Genomic DNA, 16,511 nt, shown 5'->3' with positions numbered 1-16,511 from the left:
ATCATTTGGCTGGCATCAACCATATTTTGGTGTCCCGGTGAAGCGAGACTTTTGGTGGTGTAGTCGTTGCCGTTGCCATTACCGTATGCACTCGTGTAGGGCCGTGCTAGCTTTTAGCCAGGCATTTCCATGGTGGTTGGTTAGGCCGCGGTCCTGTACATATATGAATCGATCAATGGCATCACTCTAGTCAAAACCTTACGTGTATTGGTACGTGTATGACTAGTTTTCCAGAGGGCAGTTGGCCTTGCCACGACCCGTGATGAAGCTACCTAGCTTTATCTATTTTTGGCGGGGGCAAATGGTAACTTTATCACCCCTGGCCTCTACGCCAACTACAGATGCAAGCAAACTATTACAAAGACAAACGAAAAGGCGGCAAAATGTTTTAACAGCTACAACAAATTGATTATTACATATGAAATAAAAAGAAATCATGCATGCAGGTGTCTGCACCTAATGGCGGCGCGAGAGGCTGCATAGGATTTTGCTAAAACAACATATATGTACTTGAAATCATCCAAAAAATTATATAAATACATTTATATTTGACATCACAGTTGTAAATTGATATCACAACTTTAAACTCTTGGCTTTGCCACTGTCTGCATCGAAGGTGTTTGGTTGCCATCCTCAACAGTGGCAGCGCCAGGCCCTGGGCCTTGGCCCAGAAATCCTTCGCTAATAAGGACGGCCTATGCATGGTCCATTCATGGTTCCGCCTCTGATCCTCGATGCAGAACCAGCTGCCTAGAGGCCACCACATGCCGGATCCGAACAAAAACTCAAGAAGCAACTATGTCAATCGATCGGTTCGACCCGCACACTCAGCCAGTGACAAATGTAGAATTTCATCATAGGGGTGGCAAGCTTAACACTTTTGCATTTGAGCACTTCTATTACACACATGTTAGCCTGCCTAATTAGACATAGTAAAACAAAATTTGCATGTTGGGAGGGGGTGCCATGGCAACCATGGCATCCTCACCAGATCTGCACGTACTATCAACTTGTGTCCTAACTATTGAGGAGAAGTGAAATTGTATCGCATGTCAAAGAGGAAGGAGCTGATACCACGGTAATCACTCGGAGTAATGCTACACATATGGGATGGTTTCGACGGATTCAACAGACCGTGATTAGGTGGAGGTTTTTGATTGGAGATTAATTAACGTTGTTGATCCCGTGATGTTGAACGTGACATATCTTGTGTTGCTATTCCTATCTTCTCTAGCCTTGTATAGCTGACTTCTAGAGATATGATAGGATTAGTTTCCTTGTCACGCAAGACATCCTGTGTATATATTATAACCTGCTCCATGGAATACAATGAGTTGCATCCTACACCTTTCTACATGGTATTAGTTTACCCTATGATTCTCATCGCTTCCGCCCTGCGCCGCCGCTGCCGCATTTCCCTGTAATCGCCACCGCGCCTCCTCAACCCTAGGCCGCCGCCGCATCTCCGCAGCCGCCGCCACCGCAACTCACCCAACCCCGCCGCCGCCGCTCCTCTCCCATAGCAGCCGCCGCACCCCTCCCAAACCCTAACCCGCCGCTGCCCCTCCTCGCAGCCGCCACCCTCCCTTCCCCTCCCACGCAGCCGCCGTCTTTCGCCGCTGCCATCTTCTCCCTCCACCACCTCCCAAAACCCTAACCGCGCCACGCTCCTCCCCCACCATGTCTCGCTCCAAGGCCGACCCCTCCGATGCCGGCTCCTTTGTCGATGCCATGTTTACCTCAGATCGTCTCAATAAGCTCCACATCAAGGATCACGTGCCCGTCATCCTCGACCTCGACTCACCGTCCTACAACGCATGGTGCACCTACTTCGCGCTTTTGTTCCACTCCTACCGTCTCATCGAGCACGTTGATGGGAGCGTCGACTTCCACGACATGAAGGACGACGATGAGTGGCTTAGTGTGGATGCCTGCATCGTCAAGTGGCTCTTCCTCACCATCTCTCCAGGCCTCTTCAACATGGTGAACTCCCGTGACCCCTCGGCATACGCCATGTGGACACGGCCGTGCGATTTCTGCCTCGACAATCAGCTCCAACGCCGTGTCTTCCTCCAAGGGGAATTCTTCACTATGCAGCAAAACGATCTTTCGATCGATGAGTACTGCACGCGGCTGAAGGTTCTCGCCGACGAGCTACGCGACGTCGGCATGAACATTGACGACTCCATCCTCCTCACCAACCTCCTCCGGGGCCTCCACCCCGACCTCAGCCAGTCTGCCGCCAACCTCTCCCTCGTCACGCCAACGTACGTGAAGGCGGTCACGTACCTTCGTATGGAGGAGAAGCGCCTCCGCCACTCCGCCCGGCAGGCGACCCACGCTGCTCTTCACGTTGGCCTCGCCGCCGGCCACGGTGCTTCCCCAACTCTGCCGGGGCCGCGCACGCCTGCTCTTGCCCCGCCACCCGCGCCTGCATCCTCTGGTGGCCGCAAGCAGAATGGTCACGGGGGCCGGGACCGCAACTCCAACACGACGCCGCGCCTTCCCGCGCCCGCGGCGGCTGCTCCTCCTCCTTGGCTCTCGGGGTATAACCCATGGACGGGTGTCGTGCATGCCTACTCCATGCCTGTTCCCCGCCCATCGGCTCCGGGTATTCTCGGACCACGGCCGACTCCTCCTCAAGCGCTGCTGACCACGCCAGTTCCCACATCGTACGACACCGCTGCGGCCTACGGTGGTCCCTCGACGTACGGCGGCCTTCCGGGGTATGGTGCATATGGCGGTGCCCCTCCGGTATATGACCCGGCGCTCCTCTCTGCTCTCCATGTTGCACCCTCGCCGAGCACCTACAACGGAGGCGACGATTGGTACATGGACACCGGCGCTGCTGCTCACATGGCCTCTAACCCCGGTATCCTATTTCGTGCCTCCCCCCTATCCCTTCTCCTCGCGCATCATGGTTGGTGATGGGAGCTCTCTTCCCATCACTCATCATGGTTCATCCTCCCTTCCGTTACCCTCTTCCTCCTTAACTCTCAATAATGTGCTCGTTTCACCATCCTTAATTAAAAACCTATGTTCTGTTCGTACTCTCACTCATGAAGATCCTGTCACTGTTGAGTTTGACGCTCTCGGTTTTTCTGTTAAGGATGCTCGCTCCCGGAGAGTTCTGCACCGATGTGACTCCCGATGATCTCTACTCGTGCGGTGCTTCTACACACGGCGGCCCAGTTGCACTTCATGCCGATGTTTCGCTTTGGCACGCTTGTCTTGGTCATCCCGGCGCCGACGCTCTTCATAAAATTTTGCGCACTTTTCCCTTTTCATGTAATAAATCAGCGGCTCACACTTGTCATGCTTGCCGCATAGGCAAACACGTTCGCCTACCGTTTTCTTCATCTTCATCAATTGCTACTTTTCCCTTTGATGTTATTCATTGTGATGTTAGGACATCTCCAGTGCCTAGCAATTCGGGTTTATCATATTACCTTGTGATTTTAGATGATTTTTCTCACTTCACTTGGACTTTTCCGTTACGCCGAAAATCCGACGTCGCCTCCACTCTTCACTCTTTTTATGCCTATGTCAACACCCACTTTCATCGCACCATCGCTCATCTTCAAACCGATAACAGAAAAGAATTTGATAACCTCGCCATTCGACATCTTCTTTCCACTCATGGCACCATATTTCGCCTAACCCGTCCATACACATCACAACAAAACGGTTGTGCCGAACGTGTTCTCCGTACCCTCAATGAGAGTGTACGTGCTTTGCTCCTTCATGCACACATGCCGGCTCGCTTTTGGCCAGATGCTCTCGCCACCGCCACTCTCCTACTCAACATCCGGCCATGTAAACCATGATGGAGCTATACCCCTCATCATCTTCTGTTCGGGTCTCTCGCGTGTGTCTTTCTTGGCTATCAACCCAACACCAAAGGATTTCGCTACTTCGACCCGGTCTCTCGTCGTGTGTTCGTCTCACGTCATGTTTACTTTGATGAAGTTGTTTTTCCCTTTCAGCAGGTTTCGCCGACGGCAGCTGTCGTGGTTCTAAGTCTGGCAGTAGTGTAGGGGGGTAAGTATGGAGAGGCAAGATCTTAGCTATGAAGAAGTTGTAAGAACGCAAGGTTTACGAGTTCAGGCCCTTCTCGGAGGAAGTAATAGCCCTACGTCTCGGAGCCCGGAGGCGGTCGACTGGATTATGTGAGTATGAGTTACAGAGGTGCGAACCCTTGTCTCGGAGGAGGGGGGTGGCTTATATAGAGTGCGCCAGGACCCCGGCCAGCCCACGTTACGAAGGGTTCAATGTACATTAAGGCAGGGCGTTACTGATAACGCTAGTAATAAAGTGCTATGATGACCATAAAAGCTACTTAATGACCGACCGTTAGCGTCCGGAGTGACTTTAGGTCTCCTGGCCGTCGAGTGGTTGGATCTTGGTCGAGTGATTGCTTCTTGGTCGAGTGTCTTCGAGTCTGTCGAGTGGAACACCTCCAAGTCGATTGAAAGGTGATTTCTTCTAGAGATGTCCTTGGGTAGGGCAGTTAGGACAGGTCCGTGACCCTACCCTAGGTACATAGCTTCATCATTAGCCCCCGAATGGATCGAGGTTTGAGTGGGGAAGGAGTTGAGGACTTCTCCGACTCATTTTCCATGCCGTGAGCATATCTTGTTTCGGATCAACGGACCTGAGTGATGACAGCAACTTCCTTTTCAGTCGCCTCGATCCATTCTTAATTCTTCGTCGAGTGAGTTTCTTTACTTGTAAGGCTCCGAGTGACGGTGCGGAGGAGATCTTTGGTCTGACAAGTTGTTTGCTGCCCGCGGATTTCGTGGGATCTGAATTTTGGGAAGCGCGCGGGGCGGGGGAGGCCGCACTAATTGGATGGGACAGAGCGGAGCCGCCTCGATCCCCGCGCCACCTTTTTCGCCACGTATCGCTCGTGCGGTCATTACGGGATTTGACAGAGCCATTTGGGCCTACCTGTCAGCCACTCGGAAGCGGCCTCATAAAAGGCGTTGGACCGGAGTCTCCCGAATAGTGCGCCCCATTACCTCTTCTCCTCCTCACGCCTCTCTGCTGCGCTCGCTCTCGCCCCAGCGCCACCGCACCACACGCGTCTCGCCGGCGACAATGGTGAAGGAGAAGACATCGGCTCTGGAGCGGGCAAAGAAGGCGACGGTGAGGTCGAAGGGGAAGGCGACGAGCCGGGGCGGATCTTCCTCACGGACTGGCCTACCGAAGGGCTGGATCCAGGGCGACTGGATCCACTCGAGGATCTCCCAAGAAGACCTCGACGACCTGGCCGAGGGAGGGCTGATCCCCTACGACTCGGCACGGCTTCCGGGGAAGGAATCCGAGCTGCAACCCCGGGAGGGTGAGCGCGTTCTTCTTGCCACCCACATCGACCGTGGGTTTTCCTTGCCTCCTCACCCTTTCTTCCGAGGGTTTCTGAACTTCTTTAGGGCTCAACTCCACCATTTTACCCCCAACTCAATCGTTTATCTTGCCGCGTTCATTTCCTTGTGTGAGAACTTCCTGGGTTGTCGGCCTCACTGGGGTCTTTTCAAGCATATTTTCACTTGTCGCTCCCAGACAGTGAAAAAGGCTAATCCGAGTGACGAGAGGACCCAAGTGATCCAAATGTGTGGGGGTCTTGGCATCCAGACGAGGGGGAAAAGCTCCTTTCCGGCCATGATTCTTCCCGACTCAGTTCGCGGATGGCAGTCGACCTGGTTCTACTGTAAAGACCAGTCGATGCCAGGGCAATCGACTGGCCTCCCTCCCTTTACCATGGACCGAGTGGAAAAACCCTCCCCTTTGAAGGTGCTCCCGGAGGAGAAGGTGCACGTGAAGGTGTTGGCCAACCGAGTGGTCCAGCTTATTCGTGACGGGGTCACTGGTATGGATCTCTTGGAGGTCTTCCTTCAGCGGCGCATCCAGCCTCTCCAAGCCCGAGACCATCCGATGTGGATGTATTCGGGTCTAGAAGACTCCACTCGGATCCACCCGGAGGAGGTCGACGACGACACACTGGAGAAGTGGCTATCGAGCATTACCGGGAATAAGGACAATCCCAGAGGAGCCAGGAGAGTTCCCCCATTCGACCAGTCGCGTGCACCAGAGCAGGCCTGATTCTGAGTTTTTGCTTGTAATCTGAATTCACTCGCGCAGCTGTCTGTATTGCGTCGACTGACTTTGTTCTCCCTGCTTTCTTTCAGGCCATTATTGAAATGTATTCGATGCCCAACGGGGAGCAAGAGCAAGCTCTGGAAGGCGAGGCGAGTGGTGGCGAAAGTGGCGAGTGGACTTCTAATGGTGAAGGAGATGGAGGAAGCGACGACTCAAGTGATGGGCAAGAAGTCGAGTCACCTCCTCGCATAGAGAGATGATCCAAGCTTGACCAAGAACGGCCGAGTGCCCGCGACAAGGCAACTACCCAGGCTGGTCAGTCTTCGAAGCGTCCTCGGGCGCCAAAGCACCCCAAAGTTGCAGAGCCGAAGACTCGGAAGGCGCTGCCGAAGATCAAGATCGATATCCCTGTCACCTCCGCGTGAGTGCCTCTCCTTGTATTCACTCGACGCTCCGCGCTATTTGTTTTTCTTGTTTTAACTGGACGAACTTTGGAATTGTCAGCGCTGCCACTTCCGGGACCTCAGCTTACAGGGATGATGATGAGGTGATGGAGGATGCGGTCACTTCTAATCTGGGTATGATTTCTGCCATGCTATCTTTCTTCGGTCGATTCAACTGCAACGTGCATCACTGGGTGACGTGATTTTGGCAATTGAACTTTGCACAGCTCCCAACATTATTGACCTCCCTGATGATGATGAAGAGCCCGAGAGGCATTTGACGAGGAAGAATAGGCGAGCCCCTGTAAGTGAGGCGCTACAGTCGACGCCGAGGGCGGAACCAGTCGTTCAAGGCACTGGCGACGTCAATCGGGGTTCTATTACCTTCGCCGAGCCATTGTCGAGTGCCTTGCCTTCTTCGTCGACTGCTCGGGCCCCTGTCGACCCGCCTTCAGTTTTTGCAACCCATCATGTCCCAGAGGACGAGGTGAATGCTGCTAGGGAAGCCATACGCCAAGTGGGCATTATGATGGAGAAGATGAAGACGGTGCGGGACGCCAGCCAAGCCGCGTATGATGCCAGCTTGGCTCTCCAGAGAACATTCAGGTTAGTCGGCTATCTGAAGATTCTTTCCGAAAATCTTTGCATCTGTACACCCACTGGGTGCGTCGATTGAAGTTTCGGACTAGTGGGGGCACGCTGAGTGCACCCACTGGGTGTAGTCCCCGAGGCTACGGTGGACTGCTGGCAGTCGACTGTAGTCTTTGTATTCAGTCGAGTAAAAACCGAACCGGTAGTTTGTTTCTTCCGCTCGACCTGGTCGAGTGGAATCAGAACCGGTGGGGGCACGTAAAGTGCACCCACTAGGTGTAGTCCCCGAGGCTACGGTGGACTGTTGGCAGTCAACTGTAGTCTTTGTATTTAGTCAAGTAAAAACCGAACTGGTAGTTTGTTTCTTCCGCTCGACCTGGTCGAGTGGAAACAAAACCGGTGGGGGCACGCAAAGTGCACCCACTGGGTGTAGTCCCCGAGACCGCGGTCGATTGCTGGCAGTCGACTGTGGTCTGAGTTCTACTTTCTCTCCCTTTTTTTTGGACTCGACTTCGGCGGGCCGGTCGAGTGGGATCAGAACCGGTGGGGGCAACCGGTGGGGGCACGCAAAGTGCACCCACTGGGTGTAGTCCCCGAGACTATGGTGGATTGCGGGCAGTCGACCGTAGTCTTAGTACTTAATGTCTTCGTCGTTTTTTGCTGTGGAATAATTTCTCCCCTTTGATTTCAGAAATCTTGTGATCTTGGAGCTCACTTCGCTGATTTGGAAAGGCAGCAGATTCAACTGAAACTTGACTTGGAGCTGGCCAGGACAGAACTGCAGACGGTCAGAGACGGCGCCGCTGGTAAGACAAGTTTGTCGACTGGTCAGTTTTAGGCTCGAGCACCCTTCTGCTATTTCTGAATCAATCATCATTTCTTTGCAGAAAAACTGAGAGAAGCTTTGGCGAAAAAGGATCAGGATTTGGCTACTGCTCAGAAGGAGGCTGACGACAGGACTGCTCTGGCCGAACAGAAGCTGGCTTCAGTTGGCCAGTTGGAAGAAGAGAATACCAGGCTGAAGACCGCTCTGAATGACTCCAACAAGGAGTGCTCGCGCTGGAAGAAGGCGAATCTCGTTCAACGCGAGAAAATGGAAGGCATTGCTCGCAGGAGGGATGATCTGGAGAGCTATCTGAGGAGTCTTGCCAAGAAGCTGTACATCAAGCTTGAAGGTGCACATTCTGTTCCGACTGATTTTTTTGTGTCGACTCGGTGTACGAAAATTGACTTATCCTTGTGAATGCAGAGTTTTGTCAGAACTTTGAAGAGGAGACTGGGTGGATCGAACCAGGTTTGGATCCAATCAACTCTCCCATGAAAGATGAAACTGCCATGAATCTGCTCCGACTGGAATCTTGCATCGACGGTGCCGTGGACTACTTGGTGCGACTAAAGGTCGCCATGTCACGGATCGACCCGTCACTTTGGCCAGAGGCTACGCTCCAAAACAATCTTGAGTCGCTGATGACTCGACTTAACGGAATCCCTGACCGAGTGCAGGAGTGGAAGAAGTCTTCTGCTCGGTGTGGCGCTGATGTGGCTCTGTCCTTGGTTCGTGTCCACTGCAAGGAGGTGCGACAAGACAAGCTGGCCACAATCAAGGTCGCCAACACCCAGAAACACGACTTCCGAACTTTTATGGAGACTTTCATAGCTACCGCCACTCGGATTGCCGATGGCGTCGACCTGGATGAGTTCGTTGAGCCTGCCAGCCCTCCTCCCGCGGAGTGAACAAACTCTTATGTCCCATCTTAAATTTGCCTCGGAATGCCGAGTGGTTTTTGTAACCGTTAAACTTTTTCGGGCTGCGTGCCCGAGTACTTCGATCCGTGATCCGGAACCTTTAGGATTTATCTGAACTTGGTTTACCATTGAATATCTTTATGAATCTCCTGTTGAGTGAACCCATTCTTCATTCGAGACAACTTTCTGTATTCGCAGCGCAACTCCGAAGGAGAGGGAAGCAGTCTACCCATGTCTTGTATTTGTGGCGAAGCTCCCCAGGGGAAGGTGGCAGTCGACCCGCACTTCGTTACTGTAGAGCGGGATGAATCGCGCATTGTATTTGTGGCGAAGCTCTCCAGGAGAAGGTGGCAGTCGACCCGCCCCTCGTCGTCCTTGAGGATTGAGATGTGTTTCGTACTTAGGCGAGTACTGGACTGCAGCTAAGCCCCCGAGTGGGAGGATCGCTCTCCACTCGGTAGGATTTTTTCAAACTTAGGCGAGTACTGGACTGCAGCTAAGCCCCCGAGTGGGAAGATCGCTCTCCACTCGGTAGGATTTTTTCAAACTTAGGCGAGTGTCGGACTGCAGCTAAGTCTTCAGTGAGAGAACTTAGGCGAGTACTGGACTGCAGCTAAGCCCCCGAGTGGGAGGATCGCTCTCCACACAGTAGGATTTTTTCAAACTTAGGCGAGTGCCGGACTGCAGCTAAGTCTCCTAGTGAGAGAACTTAGGCGAGTACTTGACTGCAGCTAAGCCCCCGAGTGGGAGGATAGCTCTCCACTCGGTAGGATTTTTCAAACTTAGGCGAGTACCTGACTGCAGCTAAGTCTCTAAGTGGGAGAACTTAGGCGAGTACTGGACTGCAGCTAAGCCCCTGAGTGGGAGGATTGCTCTTCACTCGGTAGGATTTTTTCAAACTTAGGCGAGTGCCGGACTGCAGCTAAGTCTCCTAGTGAGAGAACTTAGGCGAGTGCTGGACTGCAGCTAAGCCCCTGAGTGGGAGGATCGCTCTCCACTCGGTAGGATTTTTCAAACTTAGGCGAAACGGATTCGCAGCTAAGCCCCCGAGTGGGAGGCTGGCTCGCCACTCGGTAGGAAACTGTTTTTACAAACTTAGGCGAAGCGGATTCGCAGCTAAGCCACCCACTGGGGGATTTCTTAGGCAAACAAAAACAATAATAATCACTAGGAAAATTATAACGCTCTTGTCTTTGATAAATAAACTACAGGAGTTTTTCTTATTACATCTCATCCGAGTGAGAATTCAAGTATAAAAGGGGCGGAGTAGCTCTGCATTCCAGGCTCGTGGCTCATCAATTTGGCGATCGACATTGTAGAGGTGGTATGCTCCATTGTGGAGGACTCTAGTGACTATGAAGGGACCTTCCCAAGTAGGAGCGAGCTTGTGTGGTTTCTGCTGATCCACTCGAAGGACTAAGTCTCCTTCTTGGAAGGCTCGGCTCTTCACGTTTCTGGCATGGAATCGACGCAAGTCTTGCTCATAGATGGTCGATCGAATCAAGGCCATTTCTCTTTCTTCTTCTAGGAGGTCGACTGCATCCTGCCGGGCTTGTTCTGCTTCATCTTCTGAGTAGAGCTCGACTCTGGGAGCGTTGTGAAGCAGGTCACTCGGTAAGACTGCCTCGGCTCCGTAGACTAGAAAGAATGGGGTTCTTCTGGTCGATCGATTCGGGGTTGTCCTCAATCCCCAAAGGACTAATGGGAGCTCGTCAACCCATGCACCTGCTGCGTGCTTGAGATCGCACATCAATCGGGGTTTCAGTCCTTTGAGAATTAGGCTGTTTGCCCTTTTTGCTTGCCCATTCGACTGGGGGTGAGCGACCGAAGCATAGTCGACCCGAGTGCCCTGAGAGGCGCAAAAGGCCCTGAACTTGTCGGAATCGAAGTTTGACCCATTGTCCGTGATGATACTGTGCGGAACTCCATATCTGAATATCAACTCTCTGATGAAACTGATAGCGGTGCAAGCATCGAGATTCTTGATAGGCTTGGCTTCAATCCATTTGGTGAACTTGTCGACTGCTACCAGCACATGAGTGAAGCCGCTCCTGCCTGTTCTCAGTGGCCCAACCATGTCTAGCCCCCAAACAGCGAAGGGCCAGACGAGTGGAATGGTTTTCAGGGCTGACGCGGGCTTGTGCGGCATATTGGAGTAATACTGACATCCTTCACATTTGTCTACTATCTCCTTTGCCATCTCATTGGCCCTTGGCCAGTAGAACCCCGCTCAGTATGCTTTATCCACAATGGTCCGAGAGGACGCATGATGACCACAGGTCCCCGAGTGGATATCGTTAAGGATCATCTGACCTTCTTCTGGTGTAATACACTTCTGGCCGACCCCAGTCGCGCTTTCTCTATATAACTGTCCCTTTATGACTATAAAGGCCCTGGATCGACGGACGATCTGTCGAGCCTCTTCTTCGTCTTCTGGGAGTTCTTTCCTTAGGATGTACGCGATGTACGGTTCTGTCCAGACGGGAGTGATAACCAACACTTCCATGATCAGATCGACCACATCTGGAACTTCAACTTCAGTCAGATCCGTGGCGCTTTTTGGCTACGGGGCCTCTTCAGTGAAGGGATCCTCCTGGACCGATGGTGTGTGGATGTGTTCCAAAAACACATTGCTGGGAATGGCTTCTCTTTTGGAACCTATTTTTGCCAAATCATCAGCTGCTTGATTTTTCAGTCGGGGTATGTGATGAAGCTCTAACCCCTCGAATTTCTTCTCCAGCTTTCTCACTGCATTGCAATAACCAGTCATGGCTGGACTTCTGACATCCCATTCCTTCATCACCTGATTAACCACCAAATCTGAGTCGCCTTAGACCATGAGGCGACGGACGCCAAGTGAGATGGCCATGCGCAACCCATATAAAAGTGCTTCGTATTCTGCCTCGTTATTGGAGGAATCAAAGTGGATTTGAAGAACATATCTGATTTTATCTCCTCTAGGGGAGACCAACACCACTCCGGCACCGGAACCACTCAGCATCTTGGAGCCGTCGAAGAACATAGTCCAATGCTCCGAGTGAATCTGAGTCGGCAGCTGCTGGTCAATCCACTCGGCAACGAAATCTGCGATTGCCTGGGACTTGATAGCTTTCTTTGCCTCAAACTTGATATCTAGGGGAAGGAGTTCAATCACCCATTTTGCCACTCGACCAGTTGCATCCCTGTTATGCAGGATCTCTGACAATGGAGCGTCGCTGACGACTGTAATGGAATGATCAGAGAAGTAGTGAGCAACTTTCTTGGTGGTCATATAAATCCCATATACAAGCTTCTGATAGTGAGGATATCTTTGCTTCGATGGGGTCAAGACTTCAGAAATATAATATACTGGGCGCTGAACTTTGAAGGTTTTCCCTTCTTCTTCCCGCTCGACCGTAAGTACCGTACTGACGACTTGTCCTGTGGCTGCAATGTAAAGCAGCAAAGGCTCTTTGCTGATTGGGGCAGCAAGCACCGGCTGGGTGGAGCACAGAGCTTTGAGATCTGCAAACGCTGCATCAGCTTCAGGAGTCCACTCGAACTTGTCGGACTTTTTCATCAATTGGTAAAGAGGCAATGCCTTTTCACCGAGACGAGATATGAATCGACTTAGGGCGGCCAAGCAACCAGTAAGCTTCTGGACTTCATGCACTCGCACAGGGCTTTTCATTCGGAGTATAGTGCCAACATTTTCTGGATTGGCGTCGATTCCCCGTTCGGAAACGAGAAAACCGAGTAACTTTCCGCCAGGGACTCCGAATGTACACTTTGATGGATTAAGCTTGATATCATACCTCCTGAGGTTGGCAAAGGTTTTAATAAGGTCAGTCAGTAGGTCGGAACCCTTCCGTGACTTGACCACAATATCATCCATGTATGCTTCCACGTTTCGACTGATTTGAGTGAGTAAACACTCTGAATCATCCTCATGAATGTGGCCCCGCATTCTTGAGGCCGAACGGCATGGTAACATAACAGAAGCACCCGAATGGAGTGATGAAAGCTGTCTTGATCTCGTTAGGTCCATACAGACGGATCTGATGGTACCCGGAATAGGCGTCTAAGAAAGATAGTCGCTCACATCCCGCAGTTGAGTCAACTATCTGGTCGATGCGGGGGAGAGGAAAATGATCTTTCGGGCAGGCCCGATTGATATGTTTAAAGTCAATGCACATGCGAAGTGACTTGTCCTTCTCGGGGACCATGACAACGTTGGCGAGCCACTCGGAGTGGTAGATTTCTCGGATGAACTCCGCTGCTAAGACCCAAGCCACCTCCTCGCCAATAGCCTTTCTCTTTTGGACGGCGGACCGTCGGAGATGTTCCTTGACAGGTTTTACTTTTGAGTCGACTCTCAGGCGATGCTCAGCCAGCTCCCTGGGAACACCTGGCATGTCAGAAGGCTTCCATGCGAAAATGTCCCAGTTCTCACGGAGGAACTGGATGAGCGCTTCTTCCTATTTGGAGTCGAGTGTTTTCGAGATATGAGTCGGAGCGGCGCTGGGACCGGTCGGGTGGATGTGAGCTGTCTTCGTATCGCCAGTCGACTGAAAAGCTGATTCTGTAGCGGGCTTCTTGGCTCGCAACAAATCACTCGGGTCTGCAGTCTTCTGGTATTCTTGTAACTCCACCACTGCCATCTGTGCGTCGGCGATCTTCGAACCTTTCTGAAAACATTCTTCCGCTTTCTTCCGATTGCCCATAATGGTGATCACACCTTTGGGGCCAGGCATCTTCAATTTGAAATACACGTAACATGGTCGGGCCATGATGCGTGCATAAGCCGGCCTGCCCAAAATAGCGTGATAGGCACTCTGGAAGTCTACAACTTCAAATGTCAACTTTTCTTTGCGGTAATTCTTGGAATCACCGAAAACCACATCAAGAGCAATCTGGCCGAGTGATTCAGCCTTCTTCCCAGGAATGACTCCATGGAAACTCATGTTGCTGGCACTGAGTCTGGACATCGGAATGCTCATCCCTTTCAACGTCTCAGCGTATAATATGTTCAAACCACTGCCACCATCCATCAGGACTTTGGTCAGTCGAGTGCCTTCAACAACTGGGTCGACCACCAAAGCTTGCCTCCCAGGGGTGGCGATGTGCGTTGGGTGGTCGGACTGGTCGAATGTTATGGCAGTCTGAGACCATTTCAGGTAACTAGGTGTCGCCGGAGCGACCATATTCACCTCTCGGTTAATAACTTTCAGTCGACTTTTGCTCTCTACATCAGCAAAAATCATCAGGGTGGAATTGACTTGAGGGTATCCGTCATCACTGTCTTCTTTGTCCTCGACCTTGTCTGACTCCTTTTCCTTACCCTTGGGCTGCTTGCCCTGGAACTGCTGGATCAAGAGTCAACACTGCCGAGTGGTATGTTTCGGGTAAATGAAATTACCCTCTTCATCTTTCTTTGTGTGGACGAGACATGGTAAGTCCAACACATCATTTCCCTCCTAGTCTTTAACCTTTTTGGGGTTCCAAAGTCCTTTAGGTTTCCCTTTAGACTTTCCTTGGGCCAAACCTAAGGCTTCCCCGGGAGCCGCTGGCTCGGCTTTCCGCTTCTGTTTCCGATTGGAATTGCCTCCAGTTTCTTGGGTGACTGACTTGAGCTTGCCACTCCTGAGTCGATCCTCATCTTCACCATTAGCGTACTTGGTGGCAATCTCCATCATCCGATTCAGGGACATATCCCCGGTTCGACCGAATTTCAAATTCAGTTCTCTGTACTTGACGCCTTCCTTGAAGGCACAAACTGCTTGGTGGTCAGGCACATTCTCCACCGAGTGATGTAACGTGATCCATCTCTGGATGTAATCCCTCAAAGTTTCATTCGGCTTTTGCACACAAGACCGCAGTTCCGTCAGTCCTGCCGGTCGCTTGCATGTGCCTTCAAATGTGGTGAAGAAGACTCGGGAGAGATCTTCCCAAGTGTAAATGCTGCTAGGTGCTAACTGGTTTAGCCATGCTCTGGCCGAGCCCTCCAACATGAGAGGCGGGTGCTTCATGGACACTTCATCATTGCCGCCGCCGGATCGCTGCTGTCGCACTCGGATGCAGTCTCTTCGGAGCCAGTCGAACAGGCCGTAGAGGGATTCGTCGGGCTCGATCTCTGCGACTTGAGGGGTGGCCGACTGACGTGCCACCGCGTGTCTCACCCACCGCTTAAGTCTCGACCGACCGGAGCGCTTGCGCCGGCAGGAAACGGGGAGGGAGGACAACACAGGAGCCGACCGGTAGGGGGTCGACGGTTGCCGCAGGAGAACGCCGCGGACGCACGCGCTAAAGTGCGTTGCCCCGCGGACAGGGAGCGCGTCCACGTCGAGCGGAGCCTCCTGAAGCCAAGCGGAGTCGTCGGCGATGAACGTGAGCGCGCCGAGACGGATCTCGCAGCCCTCCACCAAAACTCCGTCGAAAACCATGATGATTCAGGTCGGAAAAGATCGCAACTCCTCCAACAAAACGCTAAAACACCCGCCCCACGGTGGGCGCCAACTGTCGTGGTTCTAAGTCTGACAGTAGTGTAGGGGGGTAAGTATGGAGAGGCAAGATCTTAGCTATGGAGAAGTTGTAAGAACGCAAGGTTTACGAGTTCAGGCCCTTCTCGGAGGAAGTAATAGCCCTACGTCTCGGAGCCCGGAGGCGGTCGACTGGATTATGTGAGCATGAGTTACAGAGGTGTGAACCCTTGTCTCGGAGGAGGGGGGTGGCTTATATAGAGTGCGCCAGGACCCCGACCAGCCCACGTTACGAAGGGTTCAATGTACATTAAGGCAGGGCGTTACTGATAACGCTAGTAATAAAGTGCTATGATGACCATAAAAGCTACTTAATGACCGACCGTTAGCGTCCGGAGTAACTTTAGGTCTCCTAGCCGTCGAGTGGTTGGATCTTGGTCGAGTGATTGCTTCTTGGTCGAGTGTCTTTGAGTCTGTCGAGTGGAACACCTCCAAGTCGATTGAAAGGTGATTTCTTCTAGAGATGTCCTTGGGTAGGGCAGTTAGGACAGGTCCGTGACCCTACCCTAGGTACATAGCTTCATTAGCAGCCCCGCCCTCGGACGCTCCCCCCGGCGGCCTCGGGGAGCCCTTGCGCTTCCCTCGCCGCGCCCGCCTCCCCCTTCGGGTCTCTCGGTGGGGCCTCTCTCACCGGCTCAGGAGGAGCCGGCCTCGCCTCGGCAGGCATCAGCACCAGCATCTGCTGGTCCGCTGACTTGTCCCTCGTCGGCTGGGTCATGGGCCGCCTCTCCATGTGCAACACCGCCCATGCTGGCTGCGGCCTCGCCCGCCGAGGCGTCCTCCCCTCCACCCGTGGCCTCACCCACGGCTCTGCCGCCGTCGCCGATGCCGCCACCCGCGGCCTTGCCCGTGGCTTCGTCGCCGTTGCCAGTGGCCTTCTTGCCGCCCTCGCCATCCGCGGCTTCGGCCGCGGTCACGCCGTCGTCATCGGCGGTCTCGTCTCCGGCCTCGACCTCCGCCTCGTCACCCGTGGCTGTCACCACGGCCCCGCCTTCACCCGAGGTTGCGGCTCCTCCTCGATGTCGGGCTCGGCTCCCGCCTCCGCTGCCTCATCATTCTATGGTGACACGCGTCAAGGATGGGATCCGGCAACCGAACCCTCGTTATCATAACC

The sequence above is a fragment of the Triticum urartu genome, chromosome 3 (genome assembly GCF_003073215.2).
Source record: "Triticum urartu cultivar G1812 chromosome 3, Tu2.1, whole genome shotgun sequence".
In the NCBI taxonomy this organism is placed as follows: Eukaryota; Viridiplantae; Streptophyta; class Magnoliopsida; order Poales; family Poaceae; genus Triticum; species Triticum urartu.
Note: the sequence above shows the minus strand (reverse complement) of the source record.